Genomic DNA, 13,613 nt, shown 5'->3' with positions numbered 1-13,613 from the left:
TTTTTTTTTTCTATTTGGCCTTGATGGTTCTGACTTTGTATTGGCCCCTTGTGTTGTGCCTGTATCTGCTCATGAGCCTTTCGTCTCATGTCTTTATTTAATGTCAATGACTCAATGATGTGTTTTGCTTCCAAAAAAAATGAATCAATTTTATGTTTATGTGATCGATTGTTCTACATGTTATCATCTAAAGCCGATGGATATCATCTGTTTTCCTCTAAAAGAAGATCCTCCTACTATTCATAATCATGGAGAAAAGGTAATGCCAGCTATTAGGAGTGTGACCGACAAAACTCTTAGTGCGGTAGACCTAAGTGGACCAAGCCATGTGATAATGCAAGATGCACAAGACCCTTATCCAGAACCATCTCAAAAGCAGGAATCAGAAGAACCTGAGCCGATGCTTTTTGATGATACGGGTAATCTGTCTGATATGAACATGTCACCAGAACATGAACCTATCCATAAAAGATGGAACTAGTGTGCTGAGTCATTTGTCGTCTAAGGGTAATTATGTAAATATGGTGTGATGATGTCATAATAAGGTCATGATGATGTAAGATAATGATGCAATCATGATGTATACATCCATTAGAATAATGTGGAATGCTTATGTAAGCATCCACTAGGTAATGTTTGTATTTTGTTGTATTAGGTCTCCTTTGCCTATATAAGGAGCACTCCTCTTCACTTATGATCATCAAGTTTCATTTCCATCAATAACATAAGTGTGTTCTACAACATGTCTTTCTAAACTCTTTCCTTTCCTTTCTGAAAGCTCGATTCTTATTATTATGCCATAGATTCTTGAGTTCCAGAGAAGGTGGCTCTTCGAGATATAGAGTATGCTCTACACTTGCCTCATCATGAGGATCTGGTGTATCAGAAATATATCTGACCAAAGATCCATTGCTACGGTCCTCTTTGTTATTTGTATGATGTCAAATATAGTAACTGTGGTTCGAGAAGTAGGCAAATGGCTATGCCTGCCGAAAAACTCATCTTGTGAACTATTTGATCATTGTACACATAGCAGAGGGGCTCCCGGCCAACAGCGAGATTAACTTTTTAATGGACCAGGTGAAACCGGATTTGTGTCTTCTGAAAACATTGTACGGACTGAGAAGCGGTGGTACTGCTGTTTCGATCTGAGCACCTTCAGGAACATAGGAATATTCCACAAGGTTTTCTATTTTAGAAGCTAGAGTTTGTTTCAGAGTGGTATCAGAGCCTAACTGCAGCCAGAGCAATCTTCTCTGTTCTCTTTCTCGAGGGTACATGTTATAATAATAGGATGAAGGTGAGTAAGAAGGAAACCCCCACACATATGAGTGACACCCAGATAGACTCCCCCCGACCCAGCTCTGTAAACCATACTTCTAAAATTTCAATTCCTGCCTCTTGTAAACAAACTCTAGCTTCTAAAATAGAAAACCTTGTGGAATATTCCTATGTTCCTGAAGGTGCTCAGATTGAAACAGCAGTACCACCGCTTCTCAGTCCGTACAATGTTTTCAGAAGACACAAATCCGGTTTCACCTGGTCCATTAAAAAGTTAATCTCAACTCCCCGACCAGGAGTTAAGGAGATTATCCAGACCACTAAACTGGATAAGTGCCAGCTTAAGGCCACTTCTGCAGAACAATATGTGGATCTAGAAATAGATCCTTCACTGATCAAGTTATGGCAACAAGAAGGTTATGTAGCTTTACATCTTGGAGCAGTCCGTCTCATACTAACTCTCCACGGAAGGAAAGGACTTCCGGTAACTGCAAGAGTCTCACTTATAGACTCAACTTACCACCACTATGAACATGCAGTTATTGGAACGGTTCTGACTACCTTGAATGCTGGGAGCGTAGTACTTACTATGTTTCCAAATTTCAACGTTCACCTAGCAGATCCAACAATACCAAGAAGATTCAAGGTCCAAGTCCAGATAGTAGGTGCTCCTCAAGATTCAGAAGCTTTTGCAGCCTCCCTGAACCATCAGATTGTTTTCCGTCTGCAAGATCATTTTATTGATCTTCCCATGGAAAACAAACTTTCAGAGAATGCTTTGATGATTATAGCAAATTCTGAAAATCATGCTCCATGTATTGTCCAGATTCCCAAGCAAATTCCTAGAAAGGAACTTGAAGAACTAATTCCACTTGAGTGGATTAGTAATTATGAAATTTTTAAGAAGGACCAGCAGCCTGTGATGTCCACAGAATCCATTATGAGAAGACTCCCTGATGGTGCTGTCAAGACTGTTTTTAAGAAGAAGGAAGGAGCCTCATCTTCCTCTTCTAATCCTGTATTCTCCACCATGATGATTACTCTTGGAGAAAAAGAAGGAAAGATTCCTGTTCACTCCTTTAGAGAGGATGGCACTCCTATTTATAGTGACAAGATAAATGGTCACTTTATGTGGGATGTAGCCCCAGAGATGTGTGACGAAGACTGTGATTGCTGGATGGATCGTGATGAGGATGAAGAAGAAGAGGAAGAAGAAGAGAAACCAAAATCTCCTTGTCAACCACCACCAAAACCAAGGAAGCCAAAACCAAACGAACAACCTTGGTCTCTCTCCTCAAGACCAGAGCCTCTGCCTCTTTATCGGAAGGGCCTGATGGCCTTAAGAAAAGAAAATCCTCCACCAAATGATCCTACCCTGATCACTTGGCCTCCTCCTCCTTCAAATTGCAAAAATAACAACAGATTTTCCATCTCAAAGCCTCTACCAAAAGAAGCATGCATGATGTTCTCCTCTTCCAACACCTATGACTACAATTTTCCTCCTCTTGAGAGGAAAAATGACCCAGTCAAGAAGGTTCAAACCAAGCCTTTTGTTACTAGTTCAGAAATGCTTCCTGATGGAGCTTCAAAACCTGTTACTCAAGCTGAGGAAGTTCTAAACTGGCAGACAGAGAACTCTTTAGCTCAAAACAAAATTCTGCAAAAGATTGATGAAAAAGTTGATTTCTTAGAACAAGAAATTAACAAGATGTCTACCAAGTTGCAGAAACATTACAAGGAAGTCAAACAAAAGCTTGGGAGCCTTGAAGAGGAAGTAGGTGTAATGAAAAGAGAACGAATCTTCAATACCGCCTTTATGGAAAAGGAACGGGAATTAAGAAAGACACAAGCTCAGTATGAAGAACTGAAAGAGCATGTTTTCAGATGCCAAAGTCCAACGGTTTTTTAAGGTGATCCTTACTATGTTCTACCTTCAAAGATCTTTCCAAATACTACTCTGTCAAAACCTCAAATGACTACTCCTCTCTTCCCTCCTTATCTAAAAATAGACACCGGCACCTTAAAAGAAAAAAGGAAGGAAAAGGCCATCCCTGAACCTATGTGCTCTCCAGAAACATCACCAGAACCTTCTCCAAAGAAGACTGAGATAGCCTCCACTGCATCCTCTCCAAAGCACACATTAATGGTATCACAACCTGTTTCAAACTTTTCAGTTGAAAGTGAGAAGTCTTCAGATGAATTATCAGAAGTATCTGAAAATTCAGAAGACTCTTCTCAATATGCAGATCTGACAAATGCTCTTATGGCCACTTCCATAAATGAAGAACCTCCAGTAACGATGGATTATGAGTTGTCAAGACTACATCCTCGAGAGGTCAATACTCCAACTCCTTCAGGAACTCCTTTGTTCTCTATTGACAACATTCCTCCATCCCAATGGAGAAAGAAGTTTTTAGACTTCAAAGCATGGCTGGATGCAAAAATGGTAAAACCTGATTCTGATCAATATAAAGTCATTGAAGAGTTCTGTGCAAACATGACAGGAGTTCTGAAAGAATGGTATGAAAGTCTTGGAGCAGTTCATCAAGACTCATTTCATAGAGTCTCTATTCCACAAGTAATTGCAACCTTGCAATTCCAATTTCTAGGAGATCAATCTCTCCTAGATAAGGAAGTCCGAAGAGAATACTTTGAGATGAAATGTTGTTCCCTCAAAAAGCCAGACTTGGAACGACACTACCAAAGGATGTCCCAGAGGTTCTATCAGTTGAATGGTGTAAATGATCCCAGTCTGAAGAATACCTATGTCAGCTCCCTTCCAGATGAACTACAAGAAGAAATGTGGAGAATACTTCAGACTATGAACAAAGAGGTCACACAGATGACTATGGGAGAAATCTATCAGGTCAGCATCGCTGCCCTTGAAAAGATTTGCAGCCAACAACAACTTTTTGAGAAGTTGGTAAGTGATAAAAAAAAGTACAGAGGTATTTGTAAAAAGAAATACCAAAAGATCAAATGCAAGGATGAAAATTGCAACTGCAAAACTTCAAAGCCTTTCAAAAAAGGAAAGAAATCATTCTTCAAGAAAGGGAAGAAGAAGAACTTTAAATTCTTCAAGAAGAAATCTTTCAGAGGCAAAGGGAAAAATAAAAGGTGCTTCATCTGTGGAGAAAAAGGACATTTTTCAAAACATTGTCCTAAGAAGAAAGACAAAGCGGCCAAGCTTATTCAAACCCTTCTCTTAGACGAAGATTAAGATGTTGAATCCTTGTACGAAGAGCAAGAAGTACCAGATGATCTTACAGCCTTTGGCATACAAGATTCAGAAGCTGAATCTTCTGAAGATACAGAAAGCTCTAATGATGAGGATGGTGCTGAAATTGAACATTTTCCAGTATTAAACATGCAGGAAATCAAAACGGAGATCAATGTTGTAAATCCTGAATCTCCTTCACTGCCAAATGTTGAAATACAGATACTTCCTTCAAAGTATCATGTGCCAATACGCGCCATTGCTTTTATAGATACTGGAGCTATGCGCAGCATGATGAATCCAGCTATCCTGCCCTCAGAATACTGGGTAAAAGAAACTCATCATTTCAAAGCAGCAAACAGGGAGACATTCAAAACTACCCTCATGACTAAAAATAAAATTGGGATTAAATTCTTCCCTAATTTTGTTTTTTGGACTAAAGTCATAGGGTCAGAACTTCCAGACAAGGATATCCTTATTGGTTGGGACATTTACGTCCAGTGCCAAAAGCTTAAAGTTCTTGCAAATGGGATCAGGTACAAAAGAGACTTTAAGCCATTCTGCCTAGTTCCAAAACTTTTTACCCTAGCGGAAGCTCCACCAGGCTATGAGGAAATACAAGAAAAGCTGTTAAAGCTTTGTGCTGATAGCCATGACCTTTTTAAACATCCAAATCCTCTCTGGAAGAAAGAAGAATTTTTTGTTCAATTGCCTTTCAAGCTAAATGAAGATATCAATCCTACAAAGGCAGCACATCCTGGAATGACTCCTTCAGAACTTAAGGCGGCACAAGAGGAATGTCAACAACTTATCAAACAAGGTCTGATAGAACCAACAAAATCAGAGTGGGCTTGCACAGCATTTTATGTGAATAAAAGATCAGAACAAGTCAGGCAAAAGAAAAGGCTTGTAGTGGATTATCGTCCTTTGAACCAATTCATCAAGGATGATAAGTTTCCATTACCAAAGATCTATTCTCTTTATTCCTACATAAAGAATGCCCACATCTTTTCAAAATTTGATATGAAGTCAGGATTTTGGCAACTTGGCCTTGATCCAAAGGATAGATCCAAAACGACTTTCTGTATTCCAAATGCCCATTACCAATGGACAGTTCTTCCATTTGGTCTCAAGGTTGCACCATCACTGTTTCAGAAAGCCATGATAAAAATCTTTGAACCAATACTGCATACCTCTTTGGTATACATTGATGATGTGCTTTTATTCTCTCCTGATGAAGAAAGTCATAAAGAACTCCTTCAACAGTTCTATGACATTTGTAACAAGCATGGTGTCATGTTATCATCCAGGAAATCTCAGATAGCAACAAAGGAGGTGGACTTCTTAGGAATGCACTTTACTGAAGGAAAGTATGTTCCACAACCTCATATTGTTGAAGAACTTCCAAAGTTCCCTGATGAAGGACTTACTACAAAGCAAATTCAACAATTCCTTGGAATCTTGAATTACATTAGAGATTTCATTCCACATGTCTCTAAATACACTTCGAAGCTTTCCAAGATGCTAAGGAAAAATGCACCACCATGGGGAAAAGAACAAACAGAAGCAGTAAAGTTCTTGAAGAAAGCTGCTCAGAATCCTCCTCCTTTGAAGATTCCTGGAGATGGGAAAAGAATTCTTCAAACTGATGCAAGTGATCACTATTGGGCCGCAGTATTGATTGAAGAAATTGATGGCCAGAAATTTTATTGTGGACATGCTAGTGGACAGCTCAAGGATGCTGAACTTCATTATCATACTACCTTTAAGGAGACCTTGGCAGTTAAGTATGGGATCAAGAAATTTGATTTTCACCTCAGAGGGCATCATTTTGAAGTACAAATTGATAACTCATCATTCCCAAAAATGCTTGAGTTCAAAAACAAAACACCTCCAAATGCTCAGATTCTCAGACTAAAGGAATGGTTCTCCCTGTATGATTTTTCTGTAAAGCATGTTCAAGGGTCCAAGAACCTCATTCCAGACTATCTTTCCAGACCTAAACCACCAGGAAAGTCCATCCAAATGATTTCATCCACCAATTCCTATCCTCTCATCATGATGAATACTGATCCATCATCCTCTGTAAGATCAAGTTTTGATCTAGTAGTACAACTCTATGTTTTGATGATTACAAGTTAACCTTTTGATATGAACAATTGTGGTACTCTAACGTGTTTTTCTGAGTGTGCTATTTACAGGCTCTGACCTCAACTCAATCTCACACAAATCAGAAGCACTGTGTATAAAGAGCGACCCAAGCAACGCTTTCGCATTCACCATGTTCAGTATGAACAGTGGAAAAGCTTCAGAAGTTCTGAAGTTATACAAACTCTGATGTGGACTCAGTCACTAGAAGCTCTGAAGATCCAGAAAGTCTGATAACCAAGAAACACTGAAGGCTCAGATATTCTGATGGTGTAGAAGACTCTGAAGATCCAGAAGCTGATTAGTGAAATTCTGTTGTCCAGAAGCAAGATACTCTGAAGACCATGTTCTTCCCTCTGAGTTCAGAATCAGAAGAAACAATGGTCAGAGGATCTGGGCTTTCCCTCTGACTCTGATCAACCGGCTTCACAAGTTCCAATATGAAGCATTCCCCTGATCAGAAGTCTCCTAGGTTTAAAGGTCAAGTCGCTATCCAAGTACAAAAGCAACTGTACCTTCCTGACGACCTACCTAACAGTCTCAGACACAGCAGAAGCTGGATTTTCCAGAACTGCCCTCCAACGGTAGCATTTCCCATGCAACGCTCAACCCTAATCCTTGGAGTATATAAAGAGGCTGAAGACTGAAAGAAGCGGCGAGAAGCATTCACATACGCGCAAGACAAACTTAAATTCTTCTAAGCTTTCTTTCATCTGAAATTCACTGAGTTTACTATTAGCTTTTTAGAAGCAAATCTCTTGTAAACAATTCTTTGATAAACAGTTTGTTTAGTTCCTTTAGGAGATCAAGGCTGATCGGATCCTAGAGAAGACTAAGAGAGTGAATCTTAGTGTGAGCTAAGTCAGTGTAATTGTTAGTCACTTGTAGGTTTCAAGTGCAGTTGTAACTCTTACCTGATTAGTGGATTGCCTTCATTCTAAGAAGGAAGAAATCACCTTAACGGGTGGACTGGAGTAGCTTGAGTGATTTATCAAGTGAACCAGGATAAAATCCTTGTGTGCTTTTCTATCTCTTATCTTTAGCACTTAAGTTCTCGAAAGATTTGTCAAAATCTTTAAGGTGGAAGTTTTATACTGAAAACGTTATTCAAACCCCCCCTTTCTACCGTTTTTCATACCTTCATCCTCCTCTTCAGCTTTTCCAGCCAAGAAGAAATACTTTCCACCTGAGCTTTCAACGGATTTCTTAAATCCGAGCATCATTAGGAGATTTGCTGAGGACCACATGTTTCATTATTTAGCACTATCTTTGCACAAACATGGAATCATACCAAAAGCCACATGGTTTCACCCTGCAGCTCCTTTTCTAAATATTTTTGCTCTTTTATCAGGACAACCCTTCATCGAGGAAGACTTATGGTATTTATGGTGTACTACTTTACTCCATAATTATCCTATATTATTCCCAACTATGAAGATGATTGAGTTTTTAGAAAATCCAGAGAATGAAGCCTCATTACTTTGGAATTTACTAGAGTGGCACCAGCCACTGGATCTTTGGAAGAAAAATCTTCATTCAGAGCTTGAAAGAATGGAGACTTGGAAACTAAGTAAAGAAGAACAGGCTGAATATGTTACTGTTGCAATAATTCATCGTCCTTACTTCCAGCACACTACAACAAAGTTTCTCTGGACTCAAAATCAAGTCAGAATTTGGTCAACATTTCCCAAAATCTCGATCTTTCAAGGAGAAGACAAGCCTCCCTTTCATCAAGCTTATCTGATAATTCAGCTCCATGAGTTGAATGGAACTTATGGTGAAGTAATTAACCTAAGTTCTACATGTTATCATCTAAAGCCGATGGATATCATCTGTTTTCCTCTAAAGGAAGATCCTCTTACTATTCATAATCATGGAGAAAAGGTAATGCCAGCTATTAGGAGTGTGACCGACAAAACTCTTAGTGCGGTAGACCTAAGTGGACCAGGCCATGTGATAATGCAAGATGCACAAGACCCTTATCCAGAACCATCTCAAAAGCAGGAATCAGAAGAACCTGAGCCGATGCTTTTTGATGATACGGGTAATCTGTCTGATATGAACATGTCACCAGAACATGAACCTATCCATAAAAGATGGAACTAGTGTGCTGAGTCATTTGTCGTCTAAGGGTAATTATGTAAATATGGTGTGATGATGTCATAATAAGGTCATGATGATGTAAGATAATGATGCAATCATGATGTATACATCCATTAGAACAATGTGGAATGCTTATGTAAGCATCCACTAGGTAATGTTTGTATTTTGTTGTATTAGGTCTCCTTTGCCTATATAAGGAGCACTCCTCTTCACTTATGATCATCAAGTTTCATTTCCATCAATAACATAAGTGTGTTCTACAACATGTCTTTCTAAACTCTTTCCTTTCCTTTCTGAAAGCTCGATTCTTATTATTATGCCATAGATTCTTGAGTTCCAGAGAAGGTGGCTCTTCGAGATATAGAGTATGCTCTACACTTGCCTCATCATGAGGATCTGGTGTATCAGAAATATATCTGACCAAAGATCCATTGCTACGGTCCTCTTTGTTATTTGTATGATGTCAAATATAGTAACTGTGGTTCGAGAAGTAGGCAAATGGCTATGCCTGCCGAAAAACTCATCTTGTGAACTATTTGATCATTGTACACATAGCAGAGGGGCTCCCGGCCAACAGCGAGATTAACTTTTTAATGGACCAGGTGAAACCGGATTTGTGTCTTCTGAAAACATTGTACGGACTGAGAAGCGGTGGTACTGCTGTTTCGATCTGAGCACCTTCAGGAACATAGGAATATTCCACAAGGTTTTCTATTTTAGAAGCTAGAGTTTGTTTCAGAGTGGTATCAGAGCCTAACTGCAGCCAGAGCAATCTTCTCTGTTCTCTTTCTCGAGGGTACATGTTATAATAATAGGATGAAGGTGAGTAAGAAGGAAACCCCCACACATATGAGTGACACCCAGATAGACTCCCCCCGACCCAGCTCTGTAAACCATACTTCTAAAATTTCAATTCCTGCCTCTTGTAAACAAACTCTAGCTTCTAAAATAGAAAACCTTGTGGAATATTCCTATGTTCCTGAAGGTGCTCAGATCGAAACAGCAGTACCACCGCTTCTCAGTCCGTACAATGTTTTCAGAAGACACAAATCCGGTTTCACCTGGTCCATTAAAAAGTTAATCTCAACTCCCCGACCAGGAGTTAAGGAGATTATCCAGACCACTAAACTGGATAAGTGCCAGCTTAAGGCCACTTCTGCAGAACAATATGTGGATCTAGAAATAGATCCTTCACTGATCAAGTTATGGCAACAAGAAGGTTATGTAGCTTTACATCTTGGAGCAGTCCGTCTCATACTAACTCTCCACGGAAGGAAAGGACTTCCGGTAACTGCAAGAGTCTCACTTATAGACTCAACTTACCACCACTATGAACATGCAGTTATTGGAACGGTTCTGACTACCTTGAATGCTGGGAGCGTAGTACTTACTATGTTTCCAAATTTCAACGTTCACCTAGCAGATCCAACAATACCAAGAAGATTCAAGGTCCAAGTCCAGATAGTAGGTGCTCCTCAAGATTCAGAAGCTTTTGCAGCCTCCCTGAACCATCAGATTGTTTTCCGTCTGCAAGATCATTTTATTGATCTTCCCATGGAAAACAAACTTTCAGAGAATGCTTTGATGATTATAGCAAATTCTGAAAATCATGCTACATGTATTGTCCAGATTCCCAAGCAAATTCCTAGAAAGGAACTTGAAGAACTAATTCCACTTGAGTGGATTAGTAATTATGAAATTTTTAAGAAGGACCAGCAGCCTGTGATGTCCACAGAATCCATTATGAGAAGACTCCCTGATGGTGCTGTCAAGACTGTTTTTAAGAAGAAGGAAGGAGCCTCATCTTCCTCTTCTAATCCTGTATTCTCCACCATGATGATTACTCTTGGAGAAAAAGAAGGAAAGATTCCTGTTCACTCCTTTAGAGAGGATGGCACTCCTATTTATAGTGACAAGATAAATGGTCACTTTATGTGGGATGTAGCCCCAGAGATGTGTGACGAAGACTGTGATTGCTGGATGGATCGTGATGAGGATGAAGAAGAAGAGGAAGAAGAAGAGAAACCAAAATCTCCTTGTCAACCACCACCAAAACCAAGGAAGCCAAAACCAAACGAACAACCTTGGTCTCTCTCCTCAAGACCAGAGCCTCTGCCTCTTTATCGAAAGGGCCTGATGGCCTTAAGAAAAGAAAATCCTCCACCAAATGATCCTACCCTGATCACTTGGCCTCCTCCTCCTTCAAATTGCAAAAACAACAACAGATTTTCCATCTCAAAGCCTCTACCAAAAGAAGCATGCATGATGTTCTCCTCTTCCAACACCTATGACTACAATTTTCCTCCTCTTGAGAGGAAAAATGACCCAGTCAAGAAGGTTCAAACCAAGCCTTTTGTTACTAGTTCAGAAATGCTTCCTGATGGAGCTTCAAAACCTGTTACTCAAGCTGAGGAAGTTCTAAACTGGCAGATAGAGAACTCTTTAGCTCAAAACAAAATTCTGCAAAAGAATGATGAAAAAGTTGATTTCTTAGAACAAGAAATTAACAAGATGTCTACCAAGTTGCAGAAACATTACAAGGAAGTCAAACAAAAGCTTGGGAGCCTTGAAGAGGAAGTAGGTGTAATGAAAAGAGAACGAATCTTCAATACCGCCTTTATGGAAAGGGAACGGGAATTAAGAAAGGCACAAGCTCAGTATGAATAACTGAAAGAGCATGTTTCCAGATGCCAAAGTCCAACGGTTTTTGAAGGTGATCCTTACTATGTTCTACCTTCAAAGATCTTTCCAAATACTACTCTGTCAAAACCTCAAATGACTACTCCTCTCTTCCCTCCTTATCTAAAAATAGACACCGGCACCTTAAAAGAAAAAAGGAAGGAAAAGCCCATCCCTGAACCTATGTCCTCTCCAGAAACATCACCAGAACCTTCTCCAAAGAAGACTGAGATAGCCTCCACTGCATCCTCTCCAAAGCACACATTAATGGTATCACAACCTGTTTCAAACTTTTCAGTTGAAAGTGAGAAGTCTTCAGATGAATTATCAGAAGTATCTGAAAATTCAGAAGACTCTTCTCAATATGCAGATCTGACAAATGCTCTTATGGCCACTTCCATAAATGAAGAACCTCCAGTAACGATGGATTATGAGTTGTCAAGACTACATCCTCGAGAGGTCAATACTCCAACTCCTTTAGGAACTCCTTTGTTCTCTATTGACAACATTCCTCCATCCCAATGGAGAAAGAAGTTTTTAGACTTCAAAGCATGGCTGGATGCAAAAATGGTAAAACCTGATTCTGATCAATATAAAGTCATTGAAGAGTTCTGTGCAAACATGACAGGAGTTCTGAAAGAATGGTATGAAAGTCTTGGAGCAGTTCATCAAGACTCATTTCATAGAGTCTCTATTCCACAAGTAATTGCAACCTTGCAATTCCAGTTTCTAGGAGATCAATCTCTCCTAGATAAGGAAGTCCGAAGAGAATACTTTGAGATGAAATGTTGTTCCCTCAAAAAGCCAGACTTGGAACGACACTACCAAAGGATGTCCCAGAGGTTCTATCAGTTGAATGGTGTAAATGATCCCAGTCTGAAGAATACCTATGTCAGCTCCCTTCCAGACGAACTACAAGAAGAAATGTGGAGAATACTTAAAACTATGAACAAAGAGGTCACACAGATGACTATGGGAGAAATCTATCAGGTCAGCATCGCTGCCCTTGAAAAGATTTGCAGCCAACAACAACTTTTTGAGAAGTTGGTAAGTGATAAAAAAAAGTACAGAGGTATTTGTAAAAAGAAATACCAAAAGATCAAATGCAAGGATGAAAATTGCAACTGCAAAACTTCAAAGCCTTTCAAAAAAGGAAAGAAATCATTCTTCAAGAAAGGGAAGAAGAAGAACTTTAAATTCTTCAAGAAGAAATCTTTCAGAGGAAAAGGGAAAAATAGAAGGTGCTTCATCTGTGGAGAAAAAGGACATTTTTCAAAACATTGTCCTAAGAAGAAAGACAAAGCGGCCAAGCTTATTCAAACCCTTCTCTTAGACGAAGATGAAGATGTTGAATCCTTGTACGAAGAGCAAGAAGTACCAGATGATCTTACAACCTTTGGCATACAAGATTCAGAAGCTGAATCTTCTGAAGATACAGAAAGCTCTAATGATGAGGATGGTGCTGAAATTGAACATTTTCCAGTATTAAACATGCAGGAAATCAAAACGGATATCAATGTTGTAAATCCTGAATCTCCTTCACTGCCAAATGTTGAAATACAGATACTTCCTTCAAAGTATCATGTGCCAATACGCGCCATTGCTTTTATAGATACTGGAGCTATGCGCAGCATGATGAATCCAGCTATCCTGCCCTCAGAATACTGGGTAAAAGAAACTCATCATTTCAAAGCAGCAAACAGGGAGACATTCAAAACTACCCTCATGACTAAAAATAAAATTGGGATTAAATTCTTCCCTAATTTTGTTTTTTGGACTAAAGTCATAGGGTCAGAACTTCCAGACAAGGATATCCTTATTGGTTGGGACATTTACGTCCAGTGCCAAAAGCTTAAAGTTCTTGCAAATGGGATCAGATACAAAAGAGACTTTAAGCCATTCTGCCTAGTTCCAAAACTTTTTACCCTAGCGGAAGCTCCACCAGGCTATGAGGAAATACAAGAAAAGCTGTTAAAGCTTTGTGCTGATAGCCATGACCTTTTTAAACATCCAAATCCTCTCTGGAAGAAAGAAGAATTTTTTGTTCAATTGCCTTTCAAGCTAAATGAAGATATCAATCCTACAAAGGCAGCACATCCTGGAATGACTCCTTCAGAACTTAAGGCGGCACAAGAGGAATGTCAACAACTTATCAAACAAGGTCTGATAGAACCAACAAAATCAG

The sequence above is a fragment of the Lotus japonicus genome, chromosome 4 (assembly GCF_012489685.1).
Source record: "Lotus japonicus ecotype B-129 chromosome 4, LjGifu_v1.2".
Lineage (NCBI taxonomy): Eukaryota > Viridiplantae > Streptophyta > Magnoliopsida > Fabales > Fabaceae > Lotus > Lotus japonicus.
This window is presented reverse-complemented; position numbering follows the sequence as displayed.